Source organism: Solea solea, chromosome 3 (assembly GCF_958295425.1).
Source record: "Solea solea chromosome 3, fSolSol10.1, whole genome shotgun sequence".
In the NCBI taxonomy this organism is placed as follows: Eukaryota; Metazoa; Chordata; class Actinopteri; order Pleuronectiformes; family Soleidae; genus Solea; species Solea solea.
The window spans coordinates 28,802,259-28,819,731 of NC_081136.1; the positions used below are offsets into that span (position 1 = coordinate 28,802,259).

Here is a 17,473-nt window from a genome sequence, read left to right on the forward strand (position 1 = left end):
CATATTCTATTTTTTGATAGTAATAATAAAATAGATTTTTAATATCAGTTATTGTTGATTACATTTTAAATAAAAGGAAGTGTTTTTTAAACACACACACACTTTTAATTAAAAGAGGTCACAATTAAATGTATTAATAAATAAATCCTGTGTAGCAGAACAGGAAAAACAAGGTTATCATCACTTTCTTTTGAAGTGCACAGAACATTTTAACAATCAAAGTTTCTCCTCTTTTTGGAAAAAAGGGGAAACATTTAACGACTTTAAATGCTTATTCTTATTAGATTGGATTATTGGATATAATTCCGAATCTATCCTGTCCAGAAAGTTTTTTTAATGGATTCATAAATGCATTCAGAGTTTTTTTTGGGGGAAAAAATAAATCAAGAGAGAAAAATAATAATATCCCCTGAATTTTCCTTAATATTTACTAAATGCATTGTTTAATGGTTTACATGGAATTATTAACTATCCACAATGTGGCTTGATTTATACTTTTTGTTACTTAAACTAAATGTGAAGATTTACACACACACACACACACACACATTCTTACGGGTCTTGTTTTTCCAATAAGTGTTTTTAATATTTAGCATATTCAGTGACATTATAGTAAAATAAATTCTTTATTAAATTAGACTGAGTTTCCTTTTTCCCCCCTCATTCTGGTAGAAAATAGGCATTTTCTTCTAAACTCTAAAACAACTCGGAAACACTTTGGGTCCAAAACATGTTTTTGAGGAAAAAAAGAAGGAATTATTAAATATAATATAAAGAAGTCAAAGAGGATAAAAAGAGTTGCGTGTATGTGGACACTTCGTTCCTCGTCCCTGACACACTGCAGATGGTTAGACTCTGTGTAACAATTTATTAAGTTTCTCATGCAGTTAAGTTGTTGCACAATTACATTTTTGGAATTTGTCTTGTAAAGAAAAAATGTTTCTTTACAAATATTAATGTTATGAAATGTGCAAAGTTTTTTATCGTGACTCTTCAAATTATTGCCAAAGTGTGTGAGGTGACTGCACTTTTTCGACCGCCATGTTGTCTCCTCCTGTCCTCCATTTTGTGGAGCTCTTGTTTCTTGCTCACCTGCCTTTAACAAAGTTTTACCAAACTCCCTGCTGCTTTTTTTATTTTATTTTTTAATCAAATTAGAAATAAATATTCTGTACTTTTGACATTTTCCAACGTGTTATTTATAATTAATTTATTTATCTTGTTTTTGGTTTTTTTATAATGACACTTGCCAGTCTTTTATTTTTTCACTGCCACAGATAACCTGATAGGTGATCACTGCATTCTACTTTCTAGTACCTTCCTTAACTCCTTAACTACTGCGCCAAGGAAAACTTCCTGAACAAAACTCCTCAAGCGGGGGACTCTGTCTTATTTGACAAGGCGTTAAACTCTTGAAACAATTTGTCCATGTAATCAGCGGCACCCGTGTCAGAAACTGCATGCAATGTTAGTTTTTACGGCTCCACAGTGTGTGCGACTTTGACCTGTGGCCCCATAATGGCCGCCGGGGGTCACAGAGGTTAATAGAGACTGATGGATGAGGCCCCAGAGTAACATCCGTAAGGGTACGGCCCCTTAATCCTTATTAGGCCTCTGTGTTAGTGATCCTTACCTTTCAAAGCAAACAGCACGCTCCCTTTGCCGTCGCTCCCCAGCCTGCCCCTGGCATTACACTTCTGACCCTGGGGTCGTGGCCTTTGTTCGGAACCCTTCAGGGTCTGACCTTAGGGGTCACGGCTGTAATAGAGAAGTTGTCGTGGCGCGTGCTGCAGTGGGGCCCCTCCACAGACCACCTCGAAAGAGAAAGAGCGGGCCCGCCGCTCTGGTCACGGCAGAGAGGAGGAAGCGCACGCGAGTGGGAATGTATAGATGTCTGTAATTTATAGGGGTTTAGCACAATAGGGATTATATGTGTGAGTTATTATCCTTCAGGACAATGTGATTAGCTTTCGAGGAAGACTTGAACTTTGACATTTAAAATGCCATATATTCACATAAGTACTCAACAGAGGGAGCATATCTCCCTCGACTGGAATTCCCAGACATTTCTACTTATTTAGCTGCATAATGATCACAGCTAAAATTAAAAGATTGCATGTTTGGTGTTATATATGTTTTATTTTTTTGTGTTTTACAGGAATGGCTAGTGTTTCGTATTTTTTTCCAAAAATAATCTGATTTCTAGCCAAATCTATACATTTGTTTTGTCTACTTAGAATAAATGTAGTTGTTTGTGCTGGATATATTTTTGCCTCTCAATATCAAATATTTTGTGGGTGATTCTCAAATGTGCATCATGTGGTGTGTGTGTGTGTGTGTGTGTGTGAGAGATAAACTGAGAATGTTGGTTGCTTATATTTGTAGCAATGGATTCAAGGGATGATTCATAAGGAGGTGAAGGTGCCAGTGGCCTGATAAGGGCAGTGAGTCAACGACTCTATTGTTTTAGCTTGTTAGTGAACCATAACTCAATATGACATTCATGTCCATGGTATCACTGTGCAGCCTGGGCCGTGTATCATAGACGCATTAACTGGGATAAGGTTATTTACATACAGTATTTATAAACCCTCTTTCAAACCTGTTGTGTTTTTTTTATTTTTGAAATGTGAACAATTGTGCTACAGAAACTGAATGGTTGTCTTCAGCTGAACTATGCAAAGCCTTAACATATGATCTGCATGCAAGTCAAATATCAACAGTAATGAGGTCACAGGTTGGTTTGAATCGGAAGGTAAAGGAGGTGGATTAAAAGAATTGTAGTTGTGGACTCTTGGAGGTGTCATAAAAGAGGTTAATATTGGTGTTTCATCAATGGCAGCATTACACAGGCCGCTCCTGCTGGGGTGAGGCCGTGTGCAGAGGGCTACAGTGTCAGAAGTTGGCAGCTGAGCCAAAACCAGAGCTGTATCCTCAAATGAACTCTCCACGACGTACGGTGCAACAGGCCCTGCCAAGTTTTTTGAATTCCTGCCACATGTTAGATGGTAAACAACTGACTAGCAGTAACAGTGGCTTAGATAGACATGGGAGGTTAAGGGAGTCTTCAAATTGCAAATGAAACATGCATTTGTTTGCATTATTGTTTAATTTATATGCGGCACAACACTTGGTTGTGTTTGTGCGGCAGATTGCAATTGGCTCAGGGACGTGGCGAGATGTGACGTCACAGGAATCGGCCGGATCACTGTTCGGTGCGCAATCTGTTTGTCTTTTCAAGGCACACGGGTGAATTTGTGTCTTGGTTGTATGCACCAAAATCCTCTCGTTAAAACACCTGGAGTCACCAGATTTTCTGTCTCACTTCGTGTGTGTAAGTGTCCGTGTTTATGTGTTGTGTTTTTGATGTGCGGATAGTGCAGCAGTACACAGTTTTGTTTGAGACCATGGAAAGCTGGGGAGAGCTAGGCAAGACAAGTGCATTCTCTCTTTGTGTCTCTCTCTCTCTCTCTCGCTCTCTCTCTGGGTCTGTCCTCTAAGTTAGAAACACACACAGCGCCATAACGCCGTTTTTCTTTTTTTTTTTTTTCAACATCCAAGCCTTAGAGTGAGGAAGTAGGAGAGGCTGCACTGAACCAAGCAGCCATGTTAGTTTGCCACTGAATCGTTAATATTTGCTTTGCTCTTTGTCGTCTTGTTTACGTTTAAAAACACATGTGGGGAAAAGTGTACAAGTGTAAAAGTGCACATGAAGAGATGTTCCCACCTTTTCTTTAACCTCAATGCATGGATTTTCTCTGTAGGTTTGTGTGAGCATTAAAGATTGAAATCAAGACCGGTTAGTCGTGCTCGGTGATGCGAGATCCGTCGATTTTTGGATGGTTTTCCCTTTTTCCTCTCTTTTGTGCGGCTGCTACTTTGGGGGAGAGAGGAGGGGAAAAAATTTGCCTGTGCGGAGTTCTGGGTTTCTTTTGGGAAAGAGAAGACAAGAGGGGTGGGGAATGGCGTCCAAATGAGAGGATGTTGGTTTTTTGTTTTTTTTTTGTTGTTGTTTTTTTGCCATGAGGGAATCTGTTGCAAACAACTAGGGGGCATTGCAGGCATTTGGAGATTTTTGGGAGGACAGAAGTTGGGGGGGAAACCAAACGGGTGAGAATAACCTTCAGCTCTCTGATGCAGTGGTTGGTAGGTGTGCATGAGACCGGCAGAGAGAGAGAGAGAGAGAGAGAGAGCGAGACAGAGAGGGAACGAAAGAGAGACAGCAGGGGTGGTATCTGGCACAGAAACATAAAAAAGGTCCTCCTCATGCAGCCTGAAATTAACACTAGCTGTTCAGAGAAGGGCTGTTTATTACTGTTGCCTGTAACAGTGCTACTGAAAGGACAAGAAAGGGTGGGAGATAGAATAGGCTGAGAAGCGAAAGGGGGAAGGAGGAGGGTGCAGGACACGAGCAGAGTCATCAGCAGCGTACAGGAGGACAACTGCAGTTCGCAACGAGGCAAGGGTGGCCTAGTAACAGCACATGGCGGGCACACTGCGGTAAATATAACAGGATTTCACAGCACAGTTCACTGTTGCAATCATGGTAGGGCAGTCGCACCCAGGTGCTTATCTGGCTTTGACTGGCTGCCAGAACAGTCACTGTAGCTTTTTAACCCATTAACATGTCTGTGGTCAAGAGAAAGAAGCCGTAATCAAGACAATGTTTGTCTGCGATCGTGCCAGACTTCCCTCTTTGGACATTTAAAAGGTGCCTGCGACAGCTTTAATTTGCCCCCTCGAAAATGTTCTAATAAAGGACTTGGAGGTCAAATACGAATGTCTGGTATCAAACTCAGCAGCAGCAGCAGCAGCAGCAGCTCTGAGATAAAAACACATTGTTAATGTTTGACGTGAATCTTAAAGTTAGGTGTCACAAGCTGTCTCAGAATCCGTTGACCATTGGAGAGTGTACGCTTGCTGAGACTCTCCTCCTCAGGAGAAGCACCTCCGCCAAACCCACCCGCCCCCGTCCGCCTCGTGCACACGCACGTCGTGCTGGGCCAGTGATAAAACCGTGTAGCGTGCACGCACACCCACACGTCCGTGTTTCATCATCAGCTGAGTCCCTTCTCCTCCACTCACAGATCTTCTTCCCTCCCTCTCTCGCCCCCTCCCCTCTCTGCTCTAGCTTCTTTTTCTATCCATCGCTCTCCTCCTCCTCCTCTCTCCCTGGGTCCCGGCCACATGCGAGAGGGTAGACTAGGACGCTGCTGCTCTGGAAAAAAAGAGGGGAAAAACGCTCTGCTGCTATTTCTACAGGCGGGCCCTCCCCTTTAGCTAGTCTGTGCCAAAAGAGGGAGGGATTTTTTTTTTTTTTTTTCTTTTTACTACTCCCAGTCCCAGAATTTTAACCCTCTGTCTGCTCTAACTTCTGTCTGCAAGATCTGCTCCTCAATATCATGCAACAAGTGGCTTTGCTTCACTTCTCCTTCGACAACGCTGCGCCATTTTCAGATATGTCTTTGGGGACCCGCGTCTGCTTCACTCCGAGGGCATTGATCACTTGAATTTGGTCAGTTTTTTTTTTGCTTCTTCTGGTCTCTTGTGACATAGAGTTAACTGGACTGAGCAGAATCGGTGTCTTTGGTGTCTACCCTGCTGTGATGCAAAGGATTTTTTTTTTTTGAACACGTGTTTCTTGATTGCTCGCCATGCTTCCCTCTTCTCTCGAATCCTCCCCGAAGCCGAGGACGAAGGCGGCAGTTTGTGTTGAGCGTGTCGTTCGAGCAGCTGTTTGAATTCACGTCGCCTTTGCTTGTGTCTTGATTTCAACAGATTATTTCTCGTGTATTTTCCTATTCTCTTATGCCCTCCACCTTCCCTTTCCACCCTTTCCATCTCCAAATCTCTCCCTCTTTTGGGTTTTCTGCCCCACCCTCTCTTCCTCACGCGCGCCCTCTCTCTCTCTCTCCCTCTCTCTATCGTGGGCAGTCTTCAGTGAAAGGGGAGCAGGAGGGCGGAGCAGTAACGGGGCTTTTTCTGGGACAGGTGCCAATTTCAAACAAAAGACACAAAAAGCCAAAAAAGAGTGAGATAGCTCCCAATGACAGGGGAAAAAGTGGCATGTTTCAAGAAGTGATTTGTAGTCTGATTTGTAGTAATTACATGTGTGCATGTGTAACTCTTCTCCTCTTGCAGGAGTTTTTTTTTTTTCTTTTTTTTTTATTGCATGACTGAGTAGCAGCAGAGATCTTGAATCTTTTCCCACCCCGCCACCCCCTCTCTGCTGTCTTGCTCCCGTGAAGGCATTTGAGTTTCGAGCGGGGAAAAGAAGGAGGGGTGGGTGGAGCTGGGAAGGGGCGGTGGGAGGCGGAGCCTTCCCTCCTCTCCTCCCTGTCAAGTCCTCTGCATTATTCATATGCCTGGGCCAGTGCTGCGATCTGACTGGCTGCCTGGCATAGCATTCACCCCACATTCAGCAGCTCTGTTTGCTAACATTCCTCATTCAAAGCCTTGTTAACTGCCAGACGGGAGGAACACGCGACTCCATGGGAAACCCACATGGCCCCCTCATTGTGGCGGGCCTTGACAGTCTAGGACGAGGAGGTGGCAGACAGGAGAGGGAGAGAGAGAGAGAGAGAGAGAGAGAGAGGGCAGCCAGTTTGTAAATATTACAAATCAGTTAGCTGAGGATAGGCAGATGACCGGCAGCTTAGAAACGGGTTTGGGGTGAGGTGGCCACATCGACAGGGTAAAAACCCAGACAGAGGGGCAGACAGATGGGCAGACAGACAAATAGACAAGGCGTTGAGGCTCAGAGGGAGGCTGGCACTTGCTGGGACTCTGAATGGGTCTCTCGTTGGCGTGCCCGCCTACTCCTTGCAGGGAGTGCAGAGCTGTGTGACTGAATCCAAGTCTCTTCTCTGCCCTTCTCTACAGAGAGGATATGTGGACATACTGTGTGCAGCTTCCGAGAGATCTGGCACAATGAGCGGCGGAGATTTCAGCACTTCACTCCAGATAGCTGATGGCTGTGGTGTGTGTGCCTGCTCCCTCAAAGACTCAGTGGGTAAGTCTGTGTGGGTGTGGAGGTAAATGTGTGTTTATATGTGGGCATTTATTACTTCCCACGTGCAGATGTGTGCTCGCGACAGAACGATTCAACTTAAATACGAAACAAACAGCCGTGTAAGCGCCTTACTTTGATCCGATCTCCACGAACTTGTGTGTGTTGTACATTGTGTCTGCGTGTCGTTACCTTCAGGGCTACGGGACTATTCAGGGAGAGGTGGTTCCACTAAATATCGGCAAACCAGGGGGGGTGAAATGTGGCTTGGCTTTGAATTTCGGGACAAAACCAAACTAATCCGTCCTCCCTTGCATTCTTACCTGCAGTTTTGCACTCCAGGTTGGCTTTTGTGCGTGTGAAAGAGAGATGGTTTTGGAGGGAGCAGAGAGGGACCCGAGCTGTAATGTTGGGCTGAGGGCCAGACAAGGCCTGCTACACAAGGCCGAGCCCCACCGCAACGCTCTCTCTCTTTCTATCTCTGTGTGTGTCTCTCTGTCTCTCTCTCTCTCTCTCTCTCTCTCTCTGTCCCTCCCTCCTCTCTTTTCTTTCTAGGTGAACTATCAGAAAACTACTAACAGCGATTGTTGTCGGGAAAATTTCGGTGAAAATGTGCTTCGGAAATGCAATGTTGAAAAAATGGGTCATCATTGACACGTGGCCACACATCACTTTTAAAATAGCTTAAACGGCGCTTGTAGACATATTATTTGTCATTCTTAAATAATACTCAAGGACTCAAGGATTTGTTTTTATTTCCATCACGTCACGATTAAATGAGACAAAGCGCTTCCGGTCGTTTACGTGTTTTCTCTCATTCGTTCGTAAGGTTTGAGGACAGGTAAATTCAAAGTGGTGTAAAATGTTTTAACATAAATATATATTTTTCCCCTTATTTTACACTTTGAAAGTGTCGGCCAAATCAGCTTCGACCATTAGTAAGTCATCGAGCTGTACTGTATTGTATCATACATTCTTCATAATTCAAGAACTCAACGTGCCACACCCCTCGTCAGTGCCACCCAGTCACGTATCCGCACACGTGACGTCCATCGATCATTTTTTTTCCGAACCAGCGCCAATTGAAAATCTTACCTTTCTTCTCACATTGCCTCTTGATGTGGCTTCGTGTAGAACTTCCCAGCACATCAGAGCTAACCATGACCGTTAGGTAGGAGTGGAGGCAGTGTGAGTCATCGCAGATAGCTCGAGTCTTCCCACCTACATCCTGCTTTTGACAGGCCTATTCATCCGCCACGCTCACACCTCAGGGACTGGCGCGAGCTCCACCATCATTGTCACCCAGGCAGGAAACCCGTGACATCGCGTCACGTGTTTGTTGTGTTCAAAAACCTGTTCTGCGACGCGCCGCCAGGTGAAATTATATAATAATGCTGGACGGCAGCCTGTTCACGAGGTGCAGCATTAAAAACTGCAGTATAGTCACACGGATGTGACTTCAAGTGGTTTTATTTTCTATGGTACTTTGCTCCCCGTCACAATCAACCCGCCTTTAGAATGAGGATAAAAGATTTTCGTAACACAAAAAAAAAATTTCACATGTGATGTCTATCCTGACTCGAATTGGGCGACGAATAAATACGAAAGACGCCTATATTTGCTTCAAATCCTTGAAAAAATAAATATTTTATCTAGACGATCCCACACAGAGACACATTTTCACACAAAACGGGCCAAAAGGTACAGTCGATCACAGTGGAGTCGTGCACTGATTCATGTAGAAGAGAAGAAAATAAATAAACAACTGCAGTTTTAGACCCTAAAATCTTCTGTGTGTCTGGTTTCCAAACAAATACTTTCAATGTGTTTGCGGAACATCACACAACCGACTGAACGACTGAAGGACATTTGTAAAATTGAGCATAAAGACAATCACACCACATAGTTTACCAGATATGCAGTGTGCGTACACGCACGCACACACACACACACACACACACACACACACACACACTCTGAGCCTCAGCCAAACAGCCAGACACATTTGATGTTATGTACCCCACAATGAACCCTGGCTCCCTAAGATGAATGGGGTTCCCACGCCTCTCCCGACGAGTGCAGGGCACAGCCTCCTCCTTTGAGCATTCAGACACACAGACACACACACACACACACACACACACACACACAGACACACACAATGCTTGTACTACAAACAGCCACACAGACGTACACACAGGTGCATTTGAGGCACACACTTGCAGTGAAAACGCATTTTTTGAAAGCTCACACAGACGTAGTTAAAGTGCTGATCATTATCCAAAGACACATTTCTCTTTATTTCAGTGGTGGTGTAAAGAACGAATTTTAATTTCTTCAACAGCAAACCAGTTGAGTAATGAGATACCGACATATTATGGTTTTTTTCACTTTATGTGTGTGTGTTTGTGCATGTTTGTTTTTGTTTTTTGCAGGATTTAAATAGAAATCAGGAAAAAACTTGTGTGAAAAATGTGCAGGTTGCGAAACACGTGTCATTTAGTGTGTGTTCAGTGTGTGTGTGTGTGTTATTTATTATAGTTTTGTATCAGTACACACAGATTTTTTTTATCATTATTATTATTATTTTATTTTTGTCAGCAAAGTGTTTACACAGCAAAAAATATTTACAATATACCCCGTATTTTTTGTATTGAATTTATACTATATTTATTACTTTTTGCTTTGGTGTGTGTGTGTGTGTGTGAGAGAGAGAGAGAGAGAGAGAGAGAGAAAGAGACCTTCAATATATATTTACTTTGTTTAATATATAACATTACAATTAAACATTTTAAATAAAAATTACCAAGAACAAAAAAGTCAGATTAAAATTTTTATTTTATTTTATCTGCAGCGGAATTGAATGTGTCCAGGTCTACGTGTTAAAGTACTTCCTTAAATAGCTAGCACTTTTCAATTTCAACATTTAAACTAGACCATCATTTAAAAAAAAATATATCACTAATTGCAGAAATTCAAATTGGGGGGTAATTTTTTTTTTTTTTTTTTAAAGGAAGTTAAAAAGTAAAGTTGTAATAAAAGACACAGCATTGGTAATTCTCTGCTGAAGCACAGGCTCACCAGTGTATGGTAATATAGTTATTCTGTCTAAATTCGGCCGCAGTATTCTCAGCCTTGATCACTTTAACATATGTTAACATCAGCCTTAATGACACACTCAAGGAGTTGCTTGGCAGCTTCATGACCTGAGCTCTACATGGACACCTTGGCGTGTGTGTGTGCGTGTGTGTGTGTGTGTGTGTGTGGATACCAAAGTGTGTTCATGTCTCTCTTTTTGTCTTTCGTTCACAGGCTCGCCCGCCATTGGAAACCGAATTTCCGAATTGGACCCAACATTCAGGTGAGATCATTTGATTATTTTTGATATGTATTTGTATTTTCTGTGTGTGTTGGTGTGTGTGTGTGTGTGTGTGAAAGCCACCACACTGCTGGCTGGTGGCTCTATCCTGGAATTTGACTCACTTTCTGACTCATTCACTGACCGTTTGTTTTTTTCTTTTTTTTAGTTTTTTTAGTTTACACAATCCGGTTTAACGGCGAGCACACAGCACTGACCTAGCCGCGAGCGACACTTCCCATCATGGCGTCGCGTGTGTGTGTGTGTGTGTGTCGTGTCATCAAAATCAGCAAGGTTCTGATGCAGCTCAAAGATAATCTCCTCAAAGAAGACTGGTTTGGGGAAAAGGTGAAAGAAAAGCCGTCACCTGAAAGGTCAAAGGAAGATTAGAGGGAAACAGGACACGAGGACACACCGGCTGGCACCCGGAACCACACAAAGGCCTCATTGTATGGTAGCCCTTCACTCTGCACACACTCCCCATGTGTACTTGGGGAGATATGACACCTGTTGGTGGTTTTGGTCAACTGCAGGCTGTGACAGGACGCCTTCACTTCACTGAGATTGATCCTAAATTACTTGGTTGTTTCCTTTGAAAAAAGGCCTTAAATAAAACACACAAACACCTAGAATAGTCACCGATTCAGCTTGCGTCAGCTGATGCGTTCACAAACGCGGTCACATGTTTGATTTTAGTGCCACGAGTTTGATTCCCTTTTATCCCCTTTCACCGTTCTCTTCCAGTGACGTGAGCAAGTTTGACGTGACATCAATGTTAACACGATGAAGATAAAAACATCAAACGGTGGAGAAAAAATGAAGTGTTTTTGATTTATATTTACCGATTTACCAGTTTTATTCCACTTCTTCAGACACTCTAGGTCCCCTCACTTCAAAGAGGGCTGTGGTTAATCTCAAATAACAGTGAGGATCATTCGTGACAGTTTTACACAGATTTATGCTTTACGGCGCCATATGTCTAAAACGCTGTGGATGTTCGCTTGGAAAAGAACGAAAGTGCGTCCCGCGTCAGTTACATGTTTCTTTAGTGTGCTTCTAAAAACTGGATACAGCTGTGAAGATTTGCGTGGTATGAACATGAAATTGCTTTTCCTTTTTTTCAAGTTTGAAATGTGGCTGCAGCAGATACATTAGATGTAATTCTGTAACAAAAATAAGAATTTAACACTTCAAATAGGTGCATCTTGGCGTATAAATTCATAAAGGTTCAGTTGCTTTTTTAATAATAATAATAATAATAATAATAATAACAATAATAATAATAATAATAATAATGATAATAAATCAGAACTATCCAGTCACCTCCGCAGAGTTGCAGATGGGTTAGAAAAGTCAGAGGTTTATATTTCAGAGCCTGGGCACAGGTTGAGGTGAGTCATAAGATATATATATATATATATATATTGTTTTTTTTCTCTTTTCACTTTGCCTTATGTGAACCTTTTAGGGAAAAGCCTTCCCATGTGTAAACGTGATACGGGCGGTACACACATTAGCAGTGTAAGAGAAGCAGCGAGGTGCAGTCAGGTCTGCTGTGTACCCTCACAGGCTCGGACATTAAGTAGCTCATGTAGAGATTTGTGTGGCATTTATGGGATAACCGACCTGCAATAAAACAGCCACAAACTGGTGCGTGCGCGCGCTCGTGTGTGTGTGTGTGTGTGTGTGTGTGTGTGTGAGGAGTTAAGGCAGTGACTCACTTTTAAAAGTTTGACCCCACCTCGCTCCCTCACGTCTACCCCGTTGTTCCCCGGCTTGAGGGGAAACCGCAGCAGAGCCGCAGCCTCTGCTCTTTCACTCAGGAAACTCCCTCACACAGGCACAGCCTATGTGTCTTGACCCTTTCAGACGACAAAGACGCAAAGACACGTATGACTGTGTGCTCATTTGTGCTAAAATTGTACTGGTAAACACAGCGACAGCCGGGCCACAGATAAAGCCCGATAGACGATATTAGCTTCTTTCTTTCTTTCTTTCTTTTTTTTTTTAATTAACCTTTTTTCCTTCAACTGTGATTGTTTACCTGATGGGCGTGACCCAAGCTGTCGAGTAACAACACTGATAGCCAACAGGATCTTCATCAATAAAACAGACAGGCGACGACTCTTTGACCGTCTCTGTGTTCACATGCGTCTGCAGTGGTGTGCGTGTGTGTGTGAGAGTGCATGTTTCACAGCTGTCACGTGATGCTCTGGTGTAAAACAAGAGGTGAAAGTGTAACCTTTTGACACCCAACCGTAGCTCACTCTCTCCTCTCATTTGTCTCCATCAGGAGGAGGAAATCTGAGAGGAGGTGACCTGACAGAGCTCCAGAGGAGGTGATCAGGTGAAGCACATGTGAGAGAGGGAGTATTTTTGAGTTCATTCACCCCCACCCCCCACCCCCCCAAAAAAAGGAAACATTATTAGCAAAAATGCTATAGGTAACTAGGGGTGAATTAAAAGATGTAACTCAATGTGCGGTAACGCGCCCTCACAACTAAACCTTGATATCACAAATCACATCACAGTTGCGGATCTGTCCGAAAAAAAATCGCAATTGCTGTACATTGTTCCCCCAAATTGTTTAGCCCTAGCTGCCATTATGACCGTGCAGCTGTGTGTGTGTGTGCGGCAGTATCGTCCAATTGTTTTGAAGCATTTTAGTTACTTTATAAGTAAGAATGTCGACATAATGTAAATATATAGACTAACACAGTGATGGAGTAATAATGCTATAATATTCGTTACCTTTGTACACTGGAGCGCTGTGACAAAAGAATTTCCCGCAAGGGATTAATAAAGTATATTCTATTCTATTCTATTCTATTCTATTCTAATAATAATAATAATCATAATACAGCTATAATATGAATGAAAGGTGCTCTCACAAAAAATCTGTGTTTGTTTTGACGGATTTCACAAACAGTGGTGGTCAGTCTAATTTTATTATATGAAATTGTATAAGAATTTCGCACACATACATATATATATATATATATATATATATATATATATATATATATATATATATATGGTAATCGCTATGGAAATGGACACTTAATGGCTGATGTGGCGTGTTTGTTTCCGGTGTCTTTTCCTGAGTTTCCGTTCCCTGCAGGTCGACCATCGACTGTGTGACACACAAAGCCTCCTGCAGGAGATGAACTGTCCTTTGGGGTGAGGTAGTAGGTTGTATAGTTTTAGGGTCATTCCCAAGCTGTCAGATGACTATACAACTTACTGTCTTTCCTGGAGCGACTGTACTGGCATCATGGAAGAAGAAGAAGAAGAAGAAGGAGGAGGGGGGAAAAAACACCAAAAAGAAAAACAACACCTCTGCTGCAAATGCTTGTTTTTTCCTATTTCACTTGGATAATGGGGACATTGTTACTTTTAGTTGGTCTTTCCTGTAGTGCATGAATTAAACAATCAATCAGGAGGAGGTAATTTAAGTAAATTTAGAAATTATTTATTTATACTGTATATACAAGAGTTTTTATTAATATTTTTTTATTTTCCAGAAAAATTTGGGAATTCCCCCATATTGACATTGATATGACTATTTACTCAAAGCCTTCGTCAACAGAAATGATGTAACATAGGGCCGCAACTAATGATTATATTCTCAGTTGATTCATCTGAATTTGGTCCATAAAACGTCAGAAAATGTTGAAAAATGTCCATCAGTGTTTCTCGGAAACCAGGAAATTATGATCTCAAATGTCTTGTTTTGTCCGCAAACCAAAAATTATTCAGTTTTAATGATTTCTTTGTCATACGGAGCGAAGATACCAGAAAATATTCACATTTTGGGAGCTGAAAAATCTAAAAACCTGTTCTAGTTCTTTGAAAAACGATGAGCCGGTTGTCAAAATTGTTGACGATTCATTTAGTAATCGATTAAAAATAGATTAAGTGAGTGTTGGTGTGTATAAAGCTGCCGTGCAGGGATAAGGATTCTTATCCTGTCAAACTGCGAAATGATCAGGCTTTGTGTTTTCAGTCATACTACAACCTTGGCAGCGTCTCACTTTACTAGCACAATGTTTATATACAGAGGCTATAAGAATGTGCAATATAGAGTGTCTTATGTCCTTTTTTAAAGCAGAATATATACAGAATGTGTGCATATTATGATGATACACTATGTCTTCATGAACTAACAATTGTTTGGACTCATGTATAGAAATGTAACCCTGTAACTCTTGATGCAATCATTACAAACCGTCTTCGTTTGACCACGCCACGTGACTTGTTCCCAAACCCACACGTCGCAGTCTTCCTCCGAGCCACCTGGGTGACTTATGGTGTTCGTACAGGGTGAGGTAGTAGGTTGTGTGGTTTCAGGGTTGTGATTTTACCCCATCAGGAGCTAACTATACAACCTACTGCCTTCCCTGGAGGGCAGCAATACATCTCAAGCACAATTGTTACCTTTCCTCGAGACTCTCGTTGACCAAGGAAGCAAGGTTTCATCGGTCTGGATCGGTGAGTTGGCGCCGACCAACTTCAGCAATCATTCCACTCGTTTTATTTTTGCATATTTTTACTTGTTTTGTTTTTTTTCCACAAATAAAGACTGAATAAAAACGAATTGCCAATGAGTGGAGTATGATCTTTTCAGAAGTACCTACTTGCAACATTGAGATGTTGAAGTTAGAACAGCTTCTTTATTCAGTAATCCTTTCAAAAAAGCTGCGTTGGCTGTAGTCCTGTAGAACATGTACATGATTTGTACTTTTAAACCGAGACAATGACTGTTATTTTTTCCCCCGCCCCATTTAAGATGTTTAATATGCTCTGGATCAGCTCTAAAAATGATTTAGAAAACAATAAGTGGTTTAAAGATGGGGCCTTTCTAAGTAAACAACATAAAAAATAAGCTGTGCTGTTTTATTTTGGCAAAACCACACTACAGTGTCGTGGGTTTCAAGTTCTTTTAAGTTCGATGCCAAACTTCACCAAAGCTGGTAGCTGCTGCTTAATTGAGCGTCTGAGTGCACAAAGCTGTCTCTAATTGAGAAAACATGAGCGAGGGGTTTTTCTCCCGCAGATGCAACAGGAGACCAGATGCTGAGGTATTAGCACAGAAATCCTCAATAATGTCATCCCACCTGCTTCTGTGCAAAAACACGAAAGGTAACCTGCACATTTACTTTGCTCTGCTGTGGAATTTGGCACGGAAAGTTCAAGACTGAAATATCCCAGGAACTCAAGTCACCTCGGTGCAGGTTGTTATGCATCCATGCACAGCAGATGGCGCCAGATAATTTAGATTTGGCAGGTGATGAAGTAAAGGGTACAGTCTCCATTGTCATAGCACATTCTACAATCTAGTACATTTTTCACAAACAAAAGAATGTAATCTTGATGTATGGTCTAAGTTGTTTTTTTAATACTCTGCACAAGGCTTATGATTTGTGTTCATGAACATACTTCCCATAAGTAGTATGATTAAAGAGAATTTAAAATATAAAGTGATTTTTTGCCTTAGAATAAGCCTTTTGTATGCACTGTAGGTGATCTGTTCTTGAACGTTGGTGTATGAATAAGCTTATTGTGACTGTATGATTATTATGTAGGCCACCACGATTATTCAGCTACTGGAATGGACAAATCAGCGAGAGGCTGAAGTTTGAAGTCGATGAAGAAGAATGATCCACTTTCTGGTAGGTGAAAGCCACCATAGTACCCTGACCCACTTGGTAAAGAGTATAGGGGTGAGCCCATGAGTCCTCTGTTTGTTAGCTGTAAATAGATGAATACATGAATGGAAAGTGTAAACCAGACACCTTTGAGGTGGTTCTACGGCAGACCATAGTAGAGAATGTACACGATCACACATGTTTACACCATCATTCACTATCGAATACTGTCATTCTGCGAGAAAGTTCCGTGTGTCTGTTATGGTGTTCCTCAAGGATCACACCTGGGACCGAACTGATATTATTCTCTTATTTAAATGTCCTTTGGATTCACCAAAACAAAAATTCATATTAATGTCAATAACAACACACAGTGCCACCTGCTGGGTACCTGTATAAATACATAAAGAATATTTCAAGAAACCTTGGACTGTATCTCAAGTTTTGAGTACAGTGAAAAGTGTAGAGATGGATGTTTTGTTAATCTGACAAGCTGTCACTTGTAGAGGGTACAGGTACAAAGCAAACTGCCTTATTGTGCTGGTTTAAGCCTCTTTAGACTGGGTTCCAGTTCATTTTAGAAATAGTTTTAAGGTCGATTTAATTACTTCTAGGACGTTCAGTCCCGACTCTGAAGTATATCTAACATATTTATCGCCCTTTTGCCACTCTGAAGTCTTCAGGTCGTCTCTCTGATCCAGATTCTTGGTTTTTGAAACAACAGCCTGGGGGCTCAGGAAACCCCTGACATAATGCAGGTGGGGTCAGCATCCGCTTTCCTGAACCTAATCTTAAAAACACCTCTATCCTTTTGCCATTTAAAAATACTTAGAGTACTTTTGAATTCAAATGCAAGTTTTTATGAAAAGCTTAAGTTTAAAAGTCATGTCACTACATAAAGGAATAAAAATATTGCGGGTAAAATGAATTATGTAGCCATTGGAATGCATTTCTGGAGGAGGTAGAGACAATTTTTAGAATTATATTTCATATATAGTACAGTATAGTGTATAGTGTAGTAAGTGTGGAGCAATTGTCTTATGGATCTAATTCACAGACTTGTCCTGTATTTTAATATTAATATTCATTTAAGTTCACATACAGTGCAATTTGAAGTGGACCGGACCAATAGAATAATAGCATAATAACCCATAAACAAGAACTCCAATTGATTTACATTTAATGAAGCATCTTTTACCTAAATGTTATTGCTAAAATAACAATAGAATGCCTAATATAAATAACTATTTACACATGTGCATTACATCTTACAGATCACAGGTATCTATATTATTTTCGTGTGATTGGATTCTAATCATAATGTGAACAAATTCCTCCAGTTCTGGTCCCCGGGCCATATGTTTGACACCCCTGATATATTCCAATATCTCATTCTTGTTTGATTCATTTTTGAAGAGTGAAATCGATCACTTTCTAATATTACAATTAATATGACTT

General features: G+C 41.5%; 1 long non-coding RNA gene across 1 annotated transcript in view; it reads left to right on the forward strand.

The window, feature by feature from the left end:
* Window positions 1-13,132, forward strand: part of LOC131456949 (uncharacterized) — a 28,693-nt gene extending 15,561 nt beyond the window's left edge. Inside the window, exons 3-5 of the long non-coding RNA XR_009239959.1 lie at window positions 6,883-7,012; window positions 10,322-10,370; window positions 12,661-13,132. This is a non-coding gene — a long non-coding RNA (uncharacterized LOC131456949). The remainder of the gene's footprint in view (window positions 1-6,882; window positions 7,013-10,321; window positions 10,371-12,660) is intronic.
* The last annotated feature ends 4,341 nt before the right edge of the window (window positions 13,133-17,473 follow it).